This window comes from Callorhinus ursinus, unplaced genomic scaffold (assembly GCF_003265705.2).
Source record: "Callorhinus ursinus isolate GAN/ISIS: 27379988/994484 unplaced genomic scaffold, GSC_fseal_2.0 scaffold9, whole genome shotgun sequence".
NCBI classification, from domain to species: Eukaryota; Metazoa; Chordata; class Mammalia; order Carnivora; family Otariidae; genus Callorhinus; species Callorhinus ursinus.
Window position 1 is genome coordinate 57,832,358 of NW_027397071.1, and position 14,606 is coordinate 57,846,963.

Here is a 14,606-nt window from a genome sequence, read left to right on the forward strand (position 1 = left end):
GCAACGGTGCTTGGCTCATAGTGTTAGTAATATTGGCTATTATTATTATTATTTTATTATCTGTAAATAAAGAAGCAATGAGAGATCCAGGATCTTCTTGGAAGAGCATCCTCCCTCCTTCCTCCACCTCCTGCTTCTAGGACAGAGGTCCAGCATCCTTTTCCAAGATCACCACCTAGAGACAACCAGCCACTGTAACATTTTGACATAACTCTTTTCCAAAAGGGCACATTTTACAAAAATCTGATCATGCCCCATTGCAAACCATTTTGATAGGCTTTTATTTTTATTTAACACCATCTCTCATGGATATCTTTCCATATCTTACGGCATTCTAATTATTTGCTTACCTATCCAGCTGACCTATGGACAGGACCTTGTGGGCAGGTACGGACGTCTCATGTCCATCCCCACGCTCCCACCCCCGTGCCCTCTCGAGGCTGGCACACCATAAGCCCACTGTGAATGGATGCCATGAACAGTATGGGACGTGCAATGGTGGGTTCTGTTGACTGCCTAGGAGCACAGTACATTTCCATAGGGAGGGAAGAAGACTCATGGGGAATGGGGACATCCCAGGTTCTGCCAACAATGTCCCCACAGCCAGTCAAGGCCAAGGAGTAGGAATATCTTTAAAGGACAATCTCTGAGCACATTCCTTAATGCCAAAGAGCAACGGGAGTCTGAGGTTTGGCTTCATGAAAGAGGGGGTTTAGATCAGTGTTCTCAACTCAGGGCGATTTTGCCCACTCTTATCCCTCAGAGGACATTTGACAATGTATGGAGATATTTTTGGATTCAGCACTGTGGTGCGCAGGGGGGCATTGCTGGCCCCCAGGGTGTAGAGGCCAGGGGATGCTGCTAAACATCCTGCAACAAATGATGATCTGTCCCAGGTGTCGAGCACCAAGATTAAGAAACCCTGGTTGAGACTATCTAGGTTAGGCTTTGGAGACTGCTTTGTTCAACGGATTTCAGACAATGTTCCACAGAGAGAAGGAAAAATAAATAAATGTGGATATATAATATAAAGAAATATGAGGGAGAATAAACCTGAGATTCCAGAAAGTGAGCTCTCTTCTCTGTGCCTTAGAAAAGTCTCTGCAGTTCTAACGCGTAACTTCTAAAGCCCGCCTACCAGAGCGTCCTTCTCGGGCATGAAGAGCAGAAAGAGGGGAGCAGGCAGGGGCCCTGGCCCCACCCCCAGCCAGTCAGAGCAGGGGCCCTTTGTTCCAGGTTTTGCTACTAGGGTTCTGAGTCAGTTTTCCTTTTGGGGGAGAAACCCTGGAGGTGGGGGATGGGTGGAGAAAGGGTTTGAAAACCACTGATCTGCTTTGATCTCTATTTTATAGGCCTGGAAAAGGAAAGTGAGTTTCCTGAAGTCACACAACAAATCTGAAGTTAAACAGGAACCCAGGCACAGACTCCTTATGCCCAGAGCCTCTTTTACCAGCCTCTTAGCCACTAGATAGATCACCGATGCCCTGGGCTAGGAATCAGGCCCTTGGGGGGCGGGCAGACAGGAGTTGGTAAGCCATGTCCCACAGATCTGGCTCACTGTCTGTTTTTGTATGGCCTAGAATTAAGAACGGTTTGCATACTTTTTAGTGGCTGAAAAAAATCAAAGGAAGAATATTTCATGATGCGTGAAAAGTTTACAAAATTCACATTTTAATGTCCACAAATAAAGTTTTCTTGGAACACGGGCATGCTCGTTCTTGACATGGAACTTTTGCACGACAGCGTTAGAATTAAGTATGGTCACAGAAACCATAGGGCCCCTAAAGCCTCAAATATTAACTTCTGGGCCTTTACAGAAAATATTTGCCATCCCCAGCTCAGGCTTCTGGCTCAGCCCTGCCACGAATGTGCTGTGCAGTCCTGGGCCGGAGACAGCATCTCTCTGGGCCTCCTCACTTTAAAATGGGGATAAAACGTCTCCCCATAGATGGGTGTTATATTTGTTTTGGTTGTTGACAGCATCCTGTTCCTGGTGACTGAGGACCGGGGCCCCCTTTTCTCTCTGGTTGCAGCCAGGGACTGCTCTCCACTCCCCGGGTCCCTGTCTGGTCCCACCCTGGGGCTCCCTCCACCTCAGCCGTGGACAACCTCCCTCAAGTGGACAACCTCCCTCAAGTGGACAACCTCCCTCAAGCCAAATCGGCCTCACACTTTGAATCTCCTTGACCGCCTTTTCTGCTATAGTGGGAGAAAACCCTGCTTTTGAAGGGCTCCTGTGATTAGATAAGGCTCACCCATCTCTGTCTTTTTTTTTCTAAGATTTTATTTATTTATTTGAGAGAGAGAATGAGAGAGAGAGAGCACGAGAGGGAAGAGGGTCAGAGGGAGAAGCAGACTCCCCGCTGAGCAGGGAGCCCGATGCGGGACTCGAGCCCGGGACTCCAGGATCATGACCTGAGCCGAAGGCAGTCGCTTAACCCACTGAGCCACCCAGGCGCCCCTCACCCATCTCTGTCTTAAGGTCCCTCATTAGTAGTCTTTTTTAAAAGATTTTATTTACTTATTTGACAGAGAGAGACACAGGGAGAGAGGGAACACAAGCAGGGGGAGTGGGAGAGGGAGAAGCAGGCTTCCCGCCGAGCAGAGAGCCCGATGCAGGGCTCCATCCCAGGACCCTGGGATCATGACCTGAGCTGAGGGCAGCCGCTTAACCATCTGAGCCCCCCAGGCGCCCCCTGATTAGTAATCTTAGTTACATCTCCCAAATCTCCCCGGCCATGTAACCATAGGGCAAAGGTCATGAGGGCCATCTGAGAATTCTGCCCATCACAGGCGCTGTGCGGGGAGACACGGCACGTGTGTTGTAAACACTGTCCATACAGGCTCATGCCTTCTGGCCTGTTGCTGAGCACAGAGGCCGCCCACACGGAGAGACAGTGCTCACCAGGAGCTCGGACACAAGGCCGACCGTGAGCAGAGCTTGCCTCTGAGTACCCCAGGATTTCTCGGTGGACCAACAGGGAGGCTTCGTCAAGGTGGCTTCTGGTCTGGGTTGTGATATAGGTAGGATTTTAACAGGCATGGAAAGGACTGGGCCTGGGGGTAGCAGGACCACTTGCTCAAGGCACGACGCAGATTACCAGGGTTATCTCATTCTTATGTTGACAACGGACATATTTTTAAGTTTTTGGATAAAGCAGCCTGTTAAAGATTACAGCCAAATACAAGGTTAGCATCGGTTGACCATCTACCAAATGCTTGACTATGTTACTGACATTGTACACTTAGGTCATAATCCTCAAAGGGCCCTACATGGTAGGAATTTTTTTTCACAGCTTTATGATGATATAATTCATATACCATAAAACTTACCCTTCTAAGTGTACGATTCAGTGGCTTTTAGTATATGCACAGAGTTGTGTGTCCATCACCATAACCAATTTTGGGACATTTTCATTATCCTCAAAAGAAACCCTGTGCCCCTTAACATCACACTCTACTTTCTCCATACCCCCGGCCCTAGGGCAACCACAGATCTCCTTTCTGTCTCCATGGTTCTGCCTACTCTGGACATTCCATGTACATAGAAACATCTGTGTGGTCTTACGTGATGACTTCTTTCATTTTCGTGATGTTTTCAAGGTCCGTGCTGTTGACGTGTAGCAGTAACTCGTTGCTACCAAATATTGCCAAATATTCCATTATCTGGATATATCACATTTTGTTTCCCTGTTCATCGGTTGATGGACATTTGGGTTGTTTCTACTTTTTGGCTCTTATGAATACAGCTGCTGTGAACATTCATGGGCGAATTTTTGTGTGGACATATGTTTTCACTTCCCTCAGGTATACGACCAGGAGCAGGCTTGCTGGATCATATGGTAACTCTCTACTTAACCAACGGAGGATAAAGGAGGAATTTGTATCTCCACTTTCGTTGAGGAAACTGAGGTTCAGGGAAATTAAAACAGCCACCCAAGATCAGAGAACAAAGCAGGTTTAAACTCAGGTCCATCCAACATCAAAGCTCTATACTTTCTGCCTTTATAAATATACAAAATAGTACAGAGGTCTCTGAACCATTCCCCTTTAAAATAATAATTTCTTTTTTAAAAAAGATTTTATTTATTTATTTGACAGAGAGAACGAGACAGTGAGAGAGGGAACACAAGCAGAGGGAGTGGGAGAGGGAGAAGCAGGCCTCCCGCCAAGCAGGGAGCACGATTCGGGGCTCCATCCCAGGACCCTGGGATCATGACCTGAGCCGAAGGCAGATGCTTAATGACTGAGCCACCCAGACAACCCTAAAATAGTAATTTCTTGACAGCAGGGATCTTCATCTGTTTTATGTGATATGTCCAAAAAGTTCTGGTGCCTAGAAGAGGCTCAATACATAGTAGGTGCTCAATACATCCTTGTCGAGTGAAGGGGCGAAGGAGTCAGTGTGGGTGATTCGAGGTGGGTGGGTGAGGTGCTGGGAAATCCCCACCATAACTATTGGGTCCACAGTTGTGCCAGACTTGGAGCCAGGATGAATTTTTCAGACTCTTGGAGCTGGTCCAGCCACCCTGCCAGGGACGTGCTCTTCCCCTACAGTCAACCTTGAAAAGCAGGTTGTCTCTCTAGTGGCCTGCAGGTTCCTGGAATTCCATGCCTGGGAGACTATTCATGGACAGACAAGGAGCTGTGTCCTCCAAGTTCCTGTTCTAAAAAAGGAAACTGCCGTCTGTGGTTAAGAAAAGGATTGGGACTTCAAGGCCTCAGCTTCCTTGGAAGACATTTTCTGCCCAAAGGAGATGGGCCTGGGCTATTCTGGGGCCTCTGTTCTGGAATGGCTAGGAATGGGTTTGGCAGCCTTGGAGCATGGGGGAGATTCCCCCCCCACCCTCCCTCCAACCCCCCCCCCCCCCCCCCCCCATCCCTGATGTCCCAGGAGGAAGTCTTGTCTGGAAGCCAAAACAAAGGGCTGAGAGCGAGGGGGAGTCTGTGGATGGAGGGCTGGCAACAGCTTTGACTCTGGGGGTGACCTCTGGGAGCTTGGGCAGACACATAAAAGGGCTCAGATTCTGGGAAAGAGCCAGCTGTTCTCTCTGTTTCCAGAGATCCTCAGAAAGATACAGCAAGCCTGCCTTCCAATATGCTGAAATGGGGTTGGAGGGAAGAGAGCTGCCCTAGCAGACAGGAGGGGCTGGTTTGGGTCCTGACTGTGACTTGTGGCCGTGGCCAAGTCTCTGCCCCTCTCAGCCTCAGTTCCCTTATCTGTAAAAAGTTGGGGGTCCTTTCCAGCTCCTGGACTCTATTCTGGGGCTCAATTCTCTTTCTTCCTCTCCTTGTTCCTCTTATTCTGAAGGACTCCCTAGTCCACAGGTTCCCATCCAAGTCTTCCGGAAATCCTGGACTCTGATTCTTGGACTCTCTGATAGTGTTAGTGCTTATATGGAGACCCTTCTGGAATCACCTACCTCTAACTCAGGATTTGCTGCCGCCTGTGCCAATCCACTCCCAGCCCTAGCCCCATTCACCCAACAACTGGGCTCCCGTAAGAACCTCCCACTTGGCCTGTGTAAACTAAACCACCATCTCCCCACCAGGCTGCCCTGTCTCCTGTGGCCAATGCTCAGTGAACGGCACTCCCACTCGCCAGCAGAGCAGAGCCTGATATTGACAGAAATGTAATCCCTCGCTCCCTTTCCTGGGCCTGGTTTCTCAACAGTTAAGTGAGGGCAGCATGTGATGGTGTCTAAGGCTGCTACAGGCCAGAATGCTCTGATTTTGTTCCAAATCTATCATTAGCCTGCGAAGTGACCCTGGCCAAGTCAATCTTCTCTGTGACCTGTTTCTGCATCAGGAATTGAGATGGTTGGACCAGGTGAGTTTTGGACTAGAAGAAGTGGAAAAAGCACTGACATTGAAGGCAGGCGGCTTAATGATCGGTTTATCTCGTGGCCTTGGGCCAGTCCCTTCCCAGGTCAGGCCACGGTTTCTGCTTGTGTCAGATAGGGAAAGTTGGCCTACCTGCTATCCCGGGGCCCCTCTCCTCCTGCTTATGACATTCTGGGACTCGGGGACTGAGCCCCTTGGGTCATTTAGCTAAAACTCCAGGGTGTGTTTATCCCCTCTCATCATTCTGGAAGCTTCCCGATTGTTCTGTGGAACAACTGAAGGCGCCTTAATCACCGTGGCTCCCCAGGCAGTTGGAGAAAACGTGGCCAGCAGGAGCTTATATTTCATTATTTTATTTTTATTTTTTTAAAGATTTCATTTTTAAGTAATCTCTATACCCAACACGGGGCTTGAACTCACAACCCCAAGATCAAGAGTCGCATGCTCTATCAACTGAGCCAGTCAGTTGCCTCTGTATCCTATTATTTTAAGTAAAAAAATTAATATTGCATTCACAGCCCTCTAAAAAGCCCAACTGATTTTCTGAATTTTACTAAAACACTCTTAAACATCTACTTAACAAATCACTGAGGATTTCTACATAATATGAAGTATTGGATGTTATTGACACACACTGTTATTGACATACGGTGACACTGTACAGTATTGGGTACACATTTTGTTTTCTTTCAGTGGACTTGTACTATAATGTAAATTATAATGAAATGGTATATTAAATATGTAACTGAATACAACAACCACTTAACATAATAAAGTAAGTAATCCAATTTGAATAATCACACTAATCCATAGGAGAGTTTCCCAAGTCAGGTGTGGGGCAAGAGAAGGAGAGGGTACTATGCGTGCCTGACATTGGTCTGTGTCAATGGAAGATGGAAACTGGAAGATGCCCTTCCCTTCTTGACACTTTGGACTCAGGAAATGAATGACTGTGACCCAGTATCTGAAGCCATAGATGAATCGTCGGGATAAAATACATCAAAGTGGACGTTGGTTTGCTTTTGTGTTTACAGTTAGTTGTACAGCTCTGGGACCATGCTCTCCTCATTGCATTTATAACTGTGATATGTCAGCTCATGTCATGACCACACTCACTGGTAATCACAATCAGTTTGTCTACTTGATAGGCACGAGTGATGGGCACATGGTCATGGCCAAGCTCATTCCATTCGTGTGCCCCCACTCTCAATACCCTTTATCGCTTCCGCTTTTTCAGCTCATGAAAGGCCTTTGTAGGCCACTTGGGCTCGTCCACTGTCATCACAGGTTTTTCGATTTCGTAGGGGGTATTTGCACTTAAGATGTGAGCAAGACTGCTCAAAGATGTCAGCAATAATGCCCAACACATTGGACAATACAATAAAGGGGTGTGATCCATGGAGAAAAGGCTCAAAAATGACTTTGGTGCATACCACACACTCTCACTGGGGCTCACCCATCACATAAATGTTCCGTTGGTGCACAAGCCAACTCATCAGGCAGGTGTTCGATTAGGGCCGTGACTCTCGGGTACCAGTTTTGCAAGCTATCACAGTGAGTATTCATATAATCAGAGTTCAGATAACAAGGGATTACCTGAACTTTATTGGTTATTTGTATTTCCCACAACTATTCTACAAAGAAAGTAACTTATTCCTGTTTCCTAGGTGGGGAAAATCAGAGAGCCCATCCCAGTATATCAGAGCTTTCCGAGAGAAGAACGAAACTGAGCAAGGCAGGCGCAAGTCTGACTAATGGTGTCTGCGGCAAATGGCTCTACATTCGTTTTAGCGCCGCTCTTGTTTTTCAGTTGGGGTCTCATGCCGCTTGGAGAATCTGATCAAAGGCATAGACGTCCCTACAAAAATATACAACCTCACAAAATTCTGCATACAATTTTAGGGGCGCCTGGCTGGCTCAGGCAGTGGAGCATGTGACTCTTGATCTCAGGGTGTGAGTTCGAACCCCACATTGGGTGTAGAGTTTACCTAAATACTTAAAACTTAAAAAAAAAAAAAAACAGAGAAAGATTTGTAAACCCTCTAAAGCCCAATCTATGGGCTTCAAGTTAAGAACTCCTGCCTTGGCATAGAAGTCCTTTGTCTGGTTTCCTGGCATGATTTGGTGTCACCCCTCTGTGCCACCCCCTGCCCCAGTACCTCGTCTCTAGCTGTGTCTGTTCCTCCTCATGCGCACAAGGCTGCTTCCCTTTTACTTTGCACCTCCCCATCCCCACGCTACACTTCCAGTTTATTCTGCAAAACCCAGCTCACGGGTCATCTCCTCCAGCAAAACATCCCTGTTTCCAGTCTACTCAAGCTGAGTTTCTAGATTCAAGTTGCTCCTAGATACCCCTCAACATCATGACACATAATTCCTAATAAAGCTTGGAAAAGTCCGACGACCTTCCAGATAGGAGCAGACGCATAAAACACAGACATTTATGAAGAGCAGTTCTTGACCACGTCTCAGTAGATATTATTACGGTCTGGGTGCAATGGGGCAAATCTAGCCGGCTTCTGGTTTTTGTCCTGTGAATTAAGTCTGGGAACAGCCTGTGGACAAAGAGAGATTTTTACCTTTGTAAATGGTTGAGGGGGAAAAATCAAAAGGAGAATAACATTTGTGACACATGAAAATTCATGAAGTCAGAAGCCAGTGTCTATAAATAAAGTTTTATCGGTCACGGCCAGACTCGGTCATTTACATATGGTCCATGGTTGCTTTTGTGCTATAATGGCAGGGTTGAGTCACTGTGACAGAAATCATATGGCCCCCAGAGCCTAAAATATTCACCTTCTGGACCTTTGCAGAAAATGTTTGCTGGGGCGCCTGGGTGGCTCAGTTGGTTAAGCGACTGCCTTCGGCTCAGGTCATGATCCTGGAGTCCCAGGATCGAGTCCCGCATCAGGCTCCCTGCTCAGCAGGGAGTCTGCTTCTCCCTCTGACCCTCCCCCCTCTCATGTGCTCTCTCTATTTCATTCTCTCTCTCAAATAAATAAATAAATATAATATTTTAAAAAAAAGAAAGAAAGAAAATGTTTGCTGACGTCTATTCTAGATAGTCCAAACAACCACATTTCCCTGACGGTAAGATATCATCAATCATATGACGCCATTAGCTCTGTACCACCGAGAAAGAAATGAGGCTGCTAATTAGATTTTTATGATGAATCCCAATATCAGAGATGTTAATGTTTGCGGTGGGGAGATGACTCTTTGGAATTGATGAAATAGTTCTTAAATGCTTATTTTGTGCCAAATAATATGCTAGTATTTTACATTCATTCTCTTAAATAATAATTCTTAATTATTATTATTCCTTATCCCTAAGGACACATTTCCCAAGAGGGAATAACTACTATATGTTCTAGCAGAGGAAACAGTTCAGAGAGGTTAAGTAAGTCACCCAAGGCCACACAGAAGAGGCAGAGCTAGCTGACTCAAAGCCTGACTCTTACCCACTCCAGCAGGCTGCACTCTAACTCAGTGCCTGTCCAGATCCTCAGTGCCTTCCCCCTGAACTCCGCGCTGCAGCCATAGTCAAGAAGGAACTGAAGGCTCTCCTGGTGCTGAGCCTTTGCAAATACTGTTCCCCCTGCTGGCACAGCCCCCCCCCTTTCTCATCCTTCCCATTCCAGCCAACACATCGCTTTCCTGAGGAAGCCTTCCCAGAATGGATGAGGGCCCCTGTTTTTGGATTCCCCCTCAGAATGCCAGCTTCTCTCTTTGTTTCCCTATGACTTAGATCACATTTGTCAGAGGCAGGAACTTTTCATCCCTACAGCCCAGTACCTAGCACAGTGCTTCGTGCAGAGTAGGTATCCAGTGCATGTGGGCTGTGTGAGGGCCTAGCGGTTGGGCCCAGACACAAGGAGGACAGCAGAGAATGCCCAGCCTGGGGACTAAGGACTCGGTCACTTCTCAACAGCAGAGGCGACCCGGCACCCTTCACTTCCGCACAATGAGCTTCTGTACGCTTGTGTCCCCTGCTCTCTACTGCAGCCCCATCGACAGAGGGCACAACAGGCAGGTGGAGAAGACAGAGGAGAGCTCACACAGCACTGTACTACATGACGGGCACTGCTCAAAGAGCTTTACAAGGGGAGCTCCTATCATTCTCCCAGCAGTCCACACGGTAGACGGGGACATGGAATCGCAGCCGAATTAAGTCACCTGACCATGCTAGCAAGTCGCAGAGCTGGGATTTGAACTCACAGGGTCTGGCTCCAGGGTCTGCGCTCAGGACTGCAGCGCTATACTTCTAAGTCGGCAGAGCCTGCTGGAAAGGGACAGAAAGAGCTACGGATGCCAGGCCCTGGCAAAGAGCTGGTGACAGTCAAATCGGATCCCAGTCATTCGCCGGCTCAGCAGACAGCAAGGAAAAATCAGGTTCACTCGTCTCTTCCCGAGGAGGAGAAAGCAGACCAAACCATCCACAAGGAGGGAACCTTCTGGAAGTTTCATTCAAGAACAAGTACATCACATGTTCCACCATCCAGGAGGCCCTGAGTCACCGAGGGGACAATGGCTCCTATTATGGTTTTGCAAAGGCCCAGACCTGCAAGAAACCATGTCATTTCTGGAAGCAATCCGACTCTGCTTCCTTGGAAATCCCAACGTTGGAGTGCAAGCTGGGGCCTCACCCACCAGGACTGGGCAGCCCAATGCCGATATGTTAACAAGCACTGGGCAGGTATGAGAGGACACCTTGTTCTGCCCGTGAGAGCTGAAGTCACTGTTCTGAGTTCTTGTCATCTTGGGCCGGTGGCAAGGACACTCAGGGTCCAGCCCCAGATGGGCCATGTGCTGGCTGTGAGACCTCAGGGGCATCACTCACAATCCTGGGCCCAGGGCGGATGCATCTTCATGGGAGACTCCCCCAGGCTATGGTACCCACATTCACCCTTGCCCCCCCACTTGCCCCCAGGAGCCAGCGCAGGGCCAGGGACAGAGTGCGGACTCTGTAAACGTTAGAAGAATCTGACGGAGGTGGTAGTGCAGTGCCGGGTTTGAGGGGCTCTGATGAAAAAAAATAATAATAATAATAGTCTGCTTCCATGTGTTCCCCGCCCCCCCCAACAACTGTATGAGAAAGGAATGATCCTTATTCCAGCTTTCCATTTTAGGAAAGCTGAGGTTCTGCAAAGTTAAATGACGTGCCCAAGGTCACTCCACTGGTGGCTGCCATCCAAACTGAGCTGTTGGATGAGGACCTTCGTTTTGTTCTTAGAATCCTAGCCTGTGTTTCGTGGGCCATATTTCCCAGGCTGCAGCGTGGTTGGAATGGTAGGGCAGATGACACCAGAGCACTCTGAGTCAGCCTCCTCACTTGTGAACCCTACGTCAGGGCTCAACTTGTTCAGCAACACAAGAACCCCAAGTTTGTCCCTGGAGGGGCTGGGAATGAAAACTAAAGACAGCCTCGAAGTGCCACCTTGTGGCGAGTGCCACCATCGTATGTCTAATTGTGGTGCTTTGATATCTAAGGACACACGGGCCACAGGAAAAGTGAAGCCTCTAGTGACCTCCACATGGCTGTGTCCCCAGGGCCAGAAGCCCCATCTCCCAGGCCCAGAGAGTTCACCAGTAGTCTTTAATGGCCCAGGGCCGGGGCCCCAGGCACTGCTCACGCACAATGGGGTCAGTTGCCCGCCTGGTGGTCCCCGATCCCAGGGGGTGCCATGTCCTGAGCGCCTGCCAGAGCCACTTCTCCCCTCCCTGCCTCAGTCTCCCTCCTCCTCATCCCCCACGCCTATCAATAGCACCTGCTTCCACACTGGGAGCTTCCTGGGGCTCCCCCCTTCCCATCCTACCCCAGTTACCACACCTGAATATTATGGGCATCCCTCCATTTCTCTCTCCTTCCCATCACTGTTCTAGTCCAAGCCACCACTGTCTCTGCCCTGGACAACTTCTAAGGCCCGCTTATTGGCCTCCCCACCTCCACTCTTGACCCCTGCACTTGCTCTCTGAACTATGACCTGAGTCAACCTTCTAGAAGGGAAACCTGAGCAATTGAAATTTCTCTGTAGAAAACTTCCAGGGGGCAAAAGTAGGAGAAATGTACAAATGGGTATACAAAGGATGGAAAAATTAATATGTAAAGAAGTTATTTTTTTTTACAGATTTTATTTATTCATTTGACAGAGAGAGCACAAGCAAGGGAAGTAGAGGCCGAGGGAGAGGGAGAAGCAGGCTCTCCGCAGAGCAGGGAGCCCAATGTGGGGCTTGATCCTAGGACCCTGAGATCATGACCTGAGTTAAAGGCAGACGCTTAACTAACTGAGCCACTCAGGCGCCCCAGGAGTTACTTTTAATGGTACGCAGTACTTGGCACGTATCCACTAAACCCTTGATCCTCAAAGTGCATCTGGGACCAGCAATGTCTTTTGCCAAAGACCTAAGTACAAGTCATTAATGAAAGAAATTGAAGAAGGCACAAATAAATGGAAAGATATTCTGAGCTCATGGATTGGAAGAATTAGTACTGTTAAAATGTCCACACTACCCAAAGCAATCTACAGATTTGATGCAATCCCTATCAAAATTCCAATGGCATTCTTCACAGAAATAAAAAATACATCCTAAAATGTATATAGAACCACAAAAGACGCAGCGTAGCCAAAGCGGTCTTGAGAAAGAAGAACAAAGCTGGAGGCATCATGCTCCCCGATTTCAAACTATATGACAAAGCTATAGAAATTAAAGTATTGGAAATAGTATTGGAATAAAAACAGACATACAGATCAATGGAGTGGAGCTGAGAGCCCCAAAATAAACCCACATATACATGGTCAATTAATTTACAACAAAGGAGCCAAGAATATACAACCAGGAAAGGACAGTCTCTTCAATAGGTGGTGTTGGGAAAAGTAGACAGCTACATGCAGAAGAATGAAACTGGGCCACTTTCTTACACCGTGTGCAAAAATTAATTCAAAATGGATTAGAGACTTACATGTAAGACCCAAACCACAAAATTCCTAGAAGAAAACATAGGCACTAACTTCCTTGACATGGGTCTTAGAGATGGTTTTGGTAATCTTACACTAAAAGCAAAAGTAAAGATAAACAAAATTATATCAAACTACCAAACTTCCACACAGCAAAGGAAACCATCAACAAAAAGCAATCTACTGCGTGGGAGAAAATATTTGCAAATCATATATATGACAAGGGGCTAATATATAAAATATATTGAGTTCATACAACTCAACAGCAAAAAAACAAGCAATCCAATTAAAAAATGGGCAGATCTGAAGAGACATTTTTCCAAAGAAGATATCCAGATGACCAGCAGACACGTGAAAGGATGCTCAAAACCACTCATCATCAGGGAAATGCAAATCAAAACCACTGTTAGGGAAAATGGTGTGGAGGTTCCTCAAAAAGTTAAAAATAGAACTACCCTATGACCCAGAAATTGCATTACTAGGTATTTATCCAAAGAATACAAACAGTGATTCGACAGGGCACCTGCACCCCAATGTTTATAGTGGCAACGTCCACAATATCCAAAATCTGGAAAGAGCTCAGATGTCCATCGACAGATGAATGGATAAAGAAGATGTGATACATACATATATATATATATATATATATATATATATATATATATATATATGTATCTACAATGGAATATAACTCAGCCATCAAAAAGAATAAAATCTTGCCATTTGCAACGACGTGGATGGAACTAGAGGGTATTACGCTCAGCGAAATAAGTCAATCAGAGAAAGACAATTATCATACGATCTCACTCATATGTGGAATTTAAGAAACGAAACAGCCCTCCTGCCCTCGGCAGAGTCCCCTGGCATGCCCCCGCTCTCCTTCTCCGCTACTCTGCGTCTCTTGCCCTTTGCCCCTGAGCCATGTGAGTGAGTGCTTCTCCCGCTGTGCAGAGAGAGCAGGCTATTCGCCAGGCCCCCCGAGGCCCAGCCAGGCCTAGGAGGCTCTGGTTATCCGCTCAAAGAGGAAGGCATAACAAGTGGTGAGGGAAGGAGTGAATGCTTGCCTTAATGCTTACTTAAATGACTCCAGTTTTAGGGCTGGACACACGGGGTTACGAGGCAGCTGAGTGTCTGTCTCCTGGAGTCCAGGATAAAGCCAGTGGTGGCAGAGCCCAGACTTCCGGTTTAAGGTCCCTCGTGGAGCCAGACCAGGGTCTCCGCCTGCTCCTCTCCTGGGAGGAGGGAGGGGACGCCTGGTACGTGCTGCCCCTTGCTACTTTGTGATGCCGCCTTGTGGCCTCACAGGGAGAGCTTGTGTGATTTTTTCATCCCCAGGGCTAAAGCTTGAAAAGATTTGGCGTAAAACCGGTCTGAGTTGATTTAATCATAGTAAAGTGATTTAATCACTTCCCATCTCACTAATAAAAGACATACTCAAGTGCTAGTCATCGGGAGCTCACCAGTACACCCGCACTGGGATGCAATTCCAACCAAAACCACAATCCACCATGCTCTCAATAGCTTACGACTCCCTCCTTGTGGATAAGTGCATGGTTTATCTTATGTCTTTTGGGATTTTGAAGATGGCCCATTTTCCGGTTGGGGAGAGTGTACAATAGTATACATTAAATAGCCCAGGCAGTCCAAGCTATGCTTGCTTTGTTCCAGGGACTGTCCTCAGACTGGGGACCCAGGGAGACCAAAACAGAGCTGGTCCCTACCCTCAGGGAGCTGAGACTCTGCAGGCAGAGACAGAGCTTAACCAAAGAATCACATAAGCACATGATCTCAAACCAAGATAAATGT